Source organism: Nerophis lumbriciformis, unplaced genomic scaffold (genome assembly GCF_033978685.3).
Source record: "Nerophis lumbriciformis unplaced genomic scaffold, RoL_Nlum_v2.1 HiC_scaffold_41, whole genome shotgun sequence".
Lineage (NCBI taxonomy): Eukaryota > Metazoa > Chordata > Actinopteri > Syngnathiformes > Syngnathidae > Nerophis > Nerophis lumbriciformis.
The window spans coordinates 10,001-18,490 of record NW_027316583.1 but is presented as its reverse complement, the minus strand read 5'-3'; positions in this window follow the sequence as shown (position 1 = coordinate 18,490).

Below are 8,490 nucleotides of genomic sequence, written 5' to 3'. Positions count from 1 at the left end.
GACGCACCCAGCAAAGGCGCACTGTGATTGGGAAGAAAAGTTGGGAAAGTGGGCAAAAGTCCCGAATTTGGTCCAAAATCACACCCAGGTTCGAGTCCCACAAGTCCCGCCGCGTTCCACCAGGGTTCCGGGGTGCCTACAATGTCCACGACGCACCCAGCAAAGGCGCACTGTGATTGGGAAGAAAAGTTGGGAAAGTGGGCAAAAGTCCCGAATTTGGTCCAAAATCACACCCAGGTTCGAGTCCCACAAGTCCCGCCGCGTTCCACCAGGGTTCCGGGGTGCCTACAATGTCCACAACGCACCCAGCAAAGGCGCACTGTGATTGGGAAGAAAAGTTGGGAAAGTGGGCAAAAGTCCCGAATTTGATCCATAATTATACCCAGGTTCGAGTCCCACAAGTCCCGCCGCATTCCACCAGTGTTCCGGGGTGCCTGACATGTCCACGACGCACCCAGCAAAGGCGCACTGTGATTGGGAAGAAAAGTTGGGAAAGTGGGCAAAAGTCCCGAATTTGGTCCAAAATCACACCCAGGTTCGAGTCCCACAAGTCCCGCCGCGTTCCACCAGGGTTCCGGGGCGCCTACAATGTCCACAACGCACCCAGCAAAGGCGCACTGTGATTGGGAAGAAAAGTTGGGAAAGTGGGCAAAAGTCCCGAATTTGGTCCAAAATCACACCCAGGTTCGAGTCCCACAAGTCCCGCCGCGTTCCACCAGGGTTCCGGGGTGCCTACAATGTCCACGACGCACCCAGCAAAGGTGCACTGTGATTGGGAAGAAAAGTTGGGAAAGTGGGCAAAAGTCCCGAATTTGAGCCAAAATCACACCCAGGTTCGAGTCCCACAAGTCCCGCCGCGTTCCACCAGGGTCTCGGGGTGCCTACAATGTCCACGACGCACCCAGCAAAGGTGCACTGTGATTGGGAAGAAAAGTTGGGAAAGTGGGCAAAAGTCCCGAATTTGGTCCAAAATCACACCCAGGTTCGAGTCCCACAAGTCCCGCCGCGTTCCACCAGTGTCTCGGGGTGCCTACAATGTCCACAACGCACCCAGCAAAGGCGCACTGTGATTGGGAAGAAAAGTTGGGAAAGTGGCCAAAAGTCCCGAATTTGGTCCAAAATCACACCCAGGTTCGAGTCCCACAAGTCCCGCCGCGTTCCACCAGGGTTCCGGGGTGCCTACAATGTCCACAACGCACCCAGCAAAGGCGCACTGTGATTGGGAAGAAAAGTTGGGAAAGTGGGCAAAAGTCCCGAATTTGGTCCAAAATCACACCCAGGTTCGAGTCCCACAAGTCCCGCCGCGTTCCACCAGGGTTCCGGGGTGCCTACAATGTCCACAACGCACCCAGCAAAGGCGCACTGTGATTGGGAAGAAAAGTTGGGAAAGTGGGCAAAAGTCCCGAATTTGGTCCAAAATCACACCCAGGTTCGAGTCCCACAAGTCCCGCCGCGTTCCACCAGTGTCTCGGGGTGCCTACAATGTCCACAACGCACCCAGCAAAGGCGCACTGTGATTGGGAAGAAAAGTTGGGAAAGTGGCCAAAAGTCCCGAATTTGGTCCAAAATCACACCCAGGTTCGAGTCCCACAAGTCCCGCCGCGTTCCACCAGGGTTCCGGGGTGCCTACAATGTCCACGACGCACCCAGCAAAGGCGCACTGTGATTGGGAAGAAAAGTTGGGAAAGTGGGCAAAAGTCCCGAATTTGGTCCAAAATCACACCCAGGTTCGAGTCCCACAAGTCCCGCCGCGTTCCACCAGGGTTCCGGGGTGCCTACAATGTCCACGACGCACCCAGCAAAGGCGCACTGTGATTGGGAAGAAAAGTTGGGAAAGTGGGCAAAAGTCCCGAATTTGGTCCAAAATCACACCCAGGTTCGAGTCCCACAAGTCCCGCCGCGTTCCACCAGGGTTCCGGGGCGCCTACAATGTCCACAACGCACCCAGCAAAGGCGCACTGTGATTGGGAAGAAAAGTTGGGAAAGTGGGCAAAAGTCCCGAATTTGGTCCAAAATCACACCCAGGTTCGAGTCCCACAAGTCCCGCCGCGTTCCACCAGTGTCTCGGGGTGCCTACAATGTCCACAACTTACCCAGCAAAGGCGCACTGTGATTGGGAAGAAAAGTTGGGAAAGTGGGCAAAAGTCCCGAATTTGGTCCAAAATCACACCCAGGTTCGAGTCCCACAAGTCCCGCCGCGTTCCACCAGGGTTCCGGGGCGCCTACAATGTCCACAACTTACCCAGCAAAGGTGAGGTGCACTGTGATTGGAAGAAAAGTTGGGAAAGTGGGCAAAAGTCCCGAATGTGGTCCAAAATCACACCCAGGTTCGAGTCCCACAAGTCCCGCCCGCGTTTCCACCGGTGTCCCCGGGGGTGCCTGGCATGTCCACAACTTACCAGCAAAGGCGCACTGTGATTGGAGAAAAGTTGGGAAAGTGGGCAAAAGTCCCGAATTTGGTCCAAAATCACACCCAGGTTCGAGTCCCACAAGTCCCGCCGCGTTCCACCAGGGTTCCGGGGCGCCTACAATGTCCACAACGCACCAGCAAAGGCGCACTGTGATTGGGAAGAAAAGTTGGGAAAGTGGGCAAAAGTCCCGAATTTGGTCCAAAATCACACCCAGGTTCGAGTCCCACAAGTCCCGCCGCGTTCCACCAGGGTTCCGGGGTGCCTACAATGTCCACAACGCACCCAGCAAAGGCGCACTGTGATTGGGAAGAAAAGTTGGGAAAGTGGGCAAAAGTCCCGAATTTGGTCCAAAATCACACCCAGGTTCGAGTCCCACAAGTCCCGCCGCGTTCCACCAGGGTTCCGGGGCGCCTACAATGTCCACAACGCACCCAGCAAAGGCGCACTGTGATTGGGAAGAAAAGTTGGGAAAGTGGGCAAAAGTCCCGAATTTGGTCCAAAATCACACCCAGGTTCGAGTCCCACAAGTCCCGCCGCGTTCCACCAGGGTTCCGGGGTGCCTACAATGTCCACAACGCACCCAGCAAAGGCGCACTGTGATTGGAAGAAAAGTTGGGAAAGTGGGCAAAAGTCCCGAATTTGGTCCAAAATCACACCCAGGTTCGAGTCCCACAAGTCCCGCCGCGTTCCACCAGGGTTCCGGGGTGCCTACAATGTCCACAACGCACCCAGCAAAGGCGCACTGTGATTGGGAAGAAAAGTTGGGAAGTGGGCAAAAGTCCCGAATTTGGTCCAAAATCACACCCAGGTTCGAGTCCCACAAGTCCCGCCGCGTTCCACCAGGGTTCCGGGGTGCCTACAATGTCCACAACGCACCCAGCAAAGGCGCACTGTGATTGGGAAGAAAAGTTGGGAAAGTGGGCAAAAGTCCCGAATTTGGTCCAAAATCACACCCAGGTTCGAGTCCCACAAGTCCCGCCGCGTTCCACCAGTGTCTCGGGGTGCCTACAATGTCCACAACTTACCCAGCAAAGGCGCACTGTGATTGGGAAGAAAAGTTGGGAAAGTGGGCAAAAGTCCCGAATTTGGTCCAAAATCACACCCAGGTTCGAGTCCCACAAGTCCCGCCGCGTTCCACCAGGGTTCCGGGGTGCCTGACATGTCCACGACGCACCCAGCAAAGGCGCACTGTGATTGGGAAGAAAAGTTGGGAAAGTGGGCAAAAGTCCCGAATTTGGTCCAAAATCACACCCAGGTTCGAGTCCCACAAGTCCCGCCGCGTTCCACCAGGGTTCCGGGGTGCCTACAATGTCCACAACGCACCCAGCAAAGGCGCACTGTGATTGGGAAGAAAAGTTGGGAAAGTGGGCAAAAGTCCCGAATTTGGTCCAAAATCACACCCAGGTTCGAGTCCCACAAGTCCCGCCGCGTTCCACCAGTGTCTCGGGGTGCCTACAATGTCCACAACTTACCCAGCAAAGGCGCACTGTGATTGGGAAGAAAAGTTGGGAAAGTGGGCAAAAGTCCCGAATTTGGTCCAAAATCACACCCAGGTTCGAGTCCCACAAGTCCCGCCGCGTTCCACCAGGGTTCCGGGGTGCCTACAATGTCCACAACGCACCCAGCAAAGGCGCACTGTGAGTGGGAAGAAAAGTTGGGAAAGTGGGCAAAAGTCCCGAATTTGGTCCAAAATCACACCCAGGTTCGAGTCCCACAAGTCCCGCCGCGTTCCACCAGTGTCTCGGGGTGCCTACAATGTCCACGACGCACCCAGCAAAGGCGCACTGTGATTGGGAAGAAAAGTTGGGAAAGTGGGCAAAAGTCCCGAATTTGGTCCAAAATCACACCCAGGTTCGAGTCCCACAAGTCCCGCCGCGTTCCACCAGGGTTCCGGGGCGCCTACAATGTCCACAACTTACCCAGCAAAGGTGCACTGTGATTGGGAAGAAAAGTTGGGAAAGTGGGCAAAAGTCCCGAATGTGGTCCAAAATCACACCCAGGTTCGAGTCCCACAAGTCCCGCCGCGTTCCACCGGTGTCCCGGGGGTGCCTGGCATGTCCACAACTTACCCAGCAAAGGCGCACTGTGATTGGGAAGAAAAGTTGGGAAAGTGGGCAAAAGTCCCGAATTTGGTCCAAAATCACACCCAGGTTCGAGTCCCACAAGTCCCGCCGCGTTCCACCAGGGTTCCGGGGCGCCTACAATGTCCACAACGCACCCAGCAAAGGCGCACTGTGATTGGGAAGAAAAGTTGGGAAAGTGGGCAAAAGTCCCGAATTTGGTCCAAAATCACACCCAGGTTCGAGTCCCACAAGTCCCGCCGCGTTCCACCAGGGTTCCGGGGTGCCTACAATGTCCACAACGCACCCAGCAAAGGCGCACTGTGATTGGGAAGAAAAGTTGGGAAAGTGGGCAAAAGTCCCGAATTTGGTCCAAAATCACACCCAGGTTCGAGTCCCACAAGTCCCGCCGCGTTCCACCAGGGTTCCGGGGTGCCTACAATGTCCACAACGCACCCAGCAAAGGCGCACTGTGATTGGGAAGAAAAGTTGGGAAAGTGGGCAAAAGTCCCGAATTTGATCCAAAATTATGCCCGGGTTGGAGTACCACGAGTCCGGCCGCGTTCCACCGGTGTCCCGGGGGTGCCTGGCATGTCCACAACTTACCCAGCAAAGGCGCACTGTGATTGGGAAGAAAAGTTGGGAAAGTGGGCAAAAGTCCCGAATTTGATCCAAAATTATGCCCGGGTTGGAGTACCACGAGTCCGGCCGCGTTCCACCGGTGTCCCGGGGGTGCCTGGCATGTCCACAACTTACCCAGCAAAGGCGCACTGTGATTGGGAAGAAAAGTTGGGAAAGTGGGCAAAAGTCCCGAATTTGATCCAAAATTATGCCCGGGTTGGAGTACCACGAGTCCGGCCGCGTTCCACCGGTGTCCCGGGGGTGCCTGCCATGTCCACAACTTACCCAGCAAAGGCGCACTGTGATTGGGAAGAAAAGTTGGGAAAGTGGGCAAAAGTCCCGAATTTGATCCAAAATTATGCCCGGGTTGGAGTACCACGAGTCCGGCCGCGTTCCACCGGTGTCCCGGGGGTGCCTGCCATGTCCACAACTTACCCAGCAAAGGCGCACTGTGATTCAGAAGAAAAGTTGGGAAAGTGGGGAAAAAAAGGACCGGAAAATATCCAAAATTATGCCCGGGTTGGAGTACCACGAGTCCGGCCGCGTTCCACCGGTGTCCCGGGGGTGCCTGGCACGTCCACAACTTACCCAGCAAAGGCGCACTGTCAGTGGGGAAGACCAAACATGTCTCGGATTTTTTCCAAGTACCTTAACGAGAGAGGCTAAAAAGCACCTGTTTTTACCTTCTCTCGTTGTTGTACTTAGAAAAAAAACGAGAAAATAAAAAATCTGGGTTTTTTTCTAAGTACCTTAACGAGAGAGGCTAAAAAAAACCATTTTTTACCTTCTCTCGTTGTTGTACTTAGAAAAAAAACGAGAAAAAAATTTTTCCCCATTCATTTCAATGGGAGTTCATTTTTTTTTTGGGATTTTTTCTAAGTACCTTAACGAGAGAGGCTTAATTTTTCACCTACTTTTTACCTTCTCTCGATTTTTCGTTTTTTACCTGGTCGACCAAAACACCTCCATCTCGTTACTATGTGCACCATGTCTGACAGGCTGAAATCACAGGGAACGCGTCCGAGTCAAAGTGAGCTATTTTCGGACACAAATATGGTGTTTTTCCCCTCTATCCTCTGGTTCTTTTTTCAAACTGATCTTCCAGCATCTGAGCGACAGGGGCTCATGCAGACACCTGTGTCCGCCCGAGGGGCGCCTTCCCGGACACATATATGGTGCTTCCCCCCTCTTTACCCCGGTCCTTTTTCAAACTGATCTTCCAGCATCTGAGCGACAGGGGCTCATGCAGACACCTGTGTCCGCCCGAGGGGCGCCTTCCCGGACACATATATGGTGCTTCCCCCCTCTTTACCCCGGTCCTTTTTCAAACTGCTCTTCCAGCATCTGAGCGACAGGGGCTCATGCAGACACCTGTGTCCGCCCGAGGGGCGCCTTCCCGGACACATATATGGTGCTTTCCCCCTCTTTACCCCGGTCCTTTTTCAAACTGCTCTTCCAGCTTCTGAGCGACAGGGGCTCATGCAGACACCTGTGTCCGCCTAAGGGGCGCTATCTCGGACACATTTTCAACTTTTCCCGCATGAATGAAATCCTGGAACTGATTCCACCCAGGTACTTAGGACTTCCAGGGCTTGAGCGACAGGGGCTCTGTCCGGAGCGTGTGTCCGCCTAGGGGGCGCTGTCCCGGACACATTTTCAACTTTTCCCGCATGAATGAAATCCTGGAACTGATTCCACCCAGGTACTTAGGGCTTCCAGGGCTTGAGCGACAGGGGCTCTGTCCGGAGCGTGTGTCCGCCTAGGGGGCGCTGTCTCGGACACATTTTCAACTTTTCCCGCATGAATGAAATCCTGGAACTGATTCCACCCAGGTACTTAGGGCTTCCAGGGCTTGAGCGACAGGGGCTCTGTCCGGAGCGTGTGTCCGCCTAGGGGGCGCTGTCCCGGACACATTTTCAACTTTTCCCGCATGGATGAAATCCTGGAACTGATTCCACCCAGGTACTTAGGGCTTCCAGGGCTTGAGCGACAGGGGCTCTGTCCGGAGCGTGTGTCCGCCTAGGGGGCGCTGTCTCGGACACATTTTCAACTTTTCCCGCATGGATGAAATCCTGGAACTGATTCCACCCAGGTACTTAGGGCTTCCAGGGCTTGAGCGACAGGGGCTCTGTCCGGAGCGTGTGTCCGCCTAGGGGGCGCTGTCTCGGACACATTTTCAACTTTTCCCGCATGGATGAAATCCTGGAACTGATTCCACCCAGGTACTTAGGGCTTCCAGGGCTTGAGCGACAGGGGCTCTGTCCGGAGCGTGTGTCCGCCTAGAGGGCGCTGTCTCGGACACATTTTCAACTTTTCCCGCATGAATGAAATCCTGGAACTGATTCCACCCAGGTACTTAGGGCTTCCAGGGCTTGAGCGACAGGGGCTCTGTCCGGAGCGTGTGTCCGCCTAGAGGGCGCTGTCTCGGACACATTTTCAACTTTTCCCGCATGAATGAAATCCTGGAACTGATTCCACCCAGGTACTTAGGGCTTCCAGGGCTTGAGCGACAGGGGCTCAGCCCGGAGCGTGTGTCCGCCTAGGGGGCGCTGTCTCGGACACATTTTCGACTTTTCCCGCATGGATGAAATCCTGGAACTGATTCCACCCAGGTACTTAGGGCTTCCAGGGCTTGAGCGACAGGGGCTCAGCCCGGAGCGTGTGTCCGCCTAGGGGGCGCTGTCTCGGACACATTTTCGACTTTTCCCGCATGGATGAAATCCTGGAACTGATTCCACCCAGGTACTTGGCGCTTCCAGGGCTTGAGCGACAGGGGCTCTGTCCGGAGCGTGTGTCCGCCTAGGGGGCGCTGTCTCGGACACATTTTCGACTTTTCCCGCATGGATGAAATCCTGGAACTGATTCCACCCAGGTACTTAGGGCTTCCAGGGCTTGAGCGACAGGGGCTCTGTCCGGAGCGTGTGTCCGCCTAGGGGGCGCTGTCTCGGACACATTTTCAACTTTTCCCGCATGAATGAAATCCTGGAACTGATTCCACCCAGGTACTTGGGGCTTCCAGGGCTCGAGCGACAGGGGCTCGGTCCGGAGCGCGCGTCCGCCTAGGGGGCGCTGTCTCGGACACATTTTCAACTTTTCCCGTATGAATGAAATCCTGGACCTCCGTCCAGGTACTCGGGGCTTCCCAGGACTTGAGCGACAGGGGCTCGGACCTGGGAAAAGCCCCGGCCCACTTCCCCTTTCCCCTCTAACCCTCTGGTAAACACGACTTGCCACGGAGCGGCCCTCACCGGCCGGCGTCAGCCGGTTACCCAGGTGGGGGATTCCTCCGGCCCTGCAGGTCTGCCTCTATTGCCGCCCGGCAAGCCCGATTTGAAGCGAGATCGAGACGACCCGTCTGCCCTAGTTGTCCTACATCGGACCCGCTCCGGCTCGGCCCC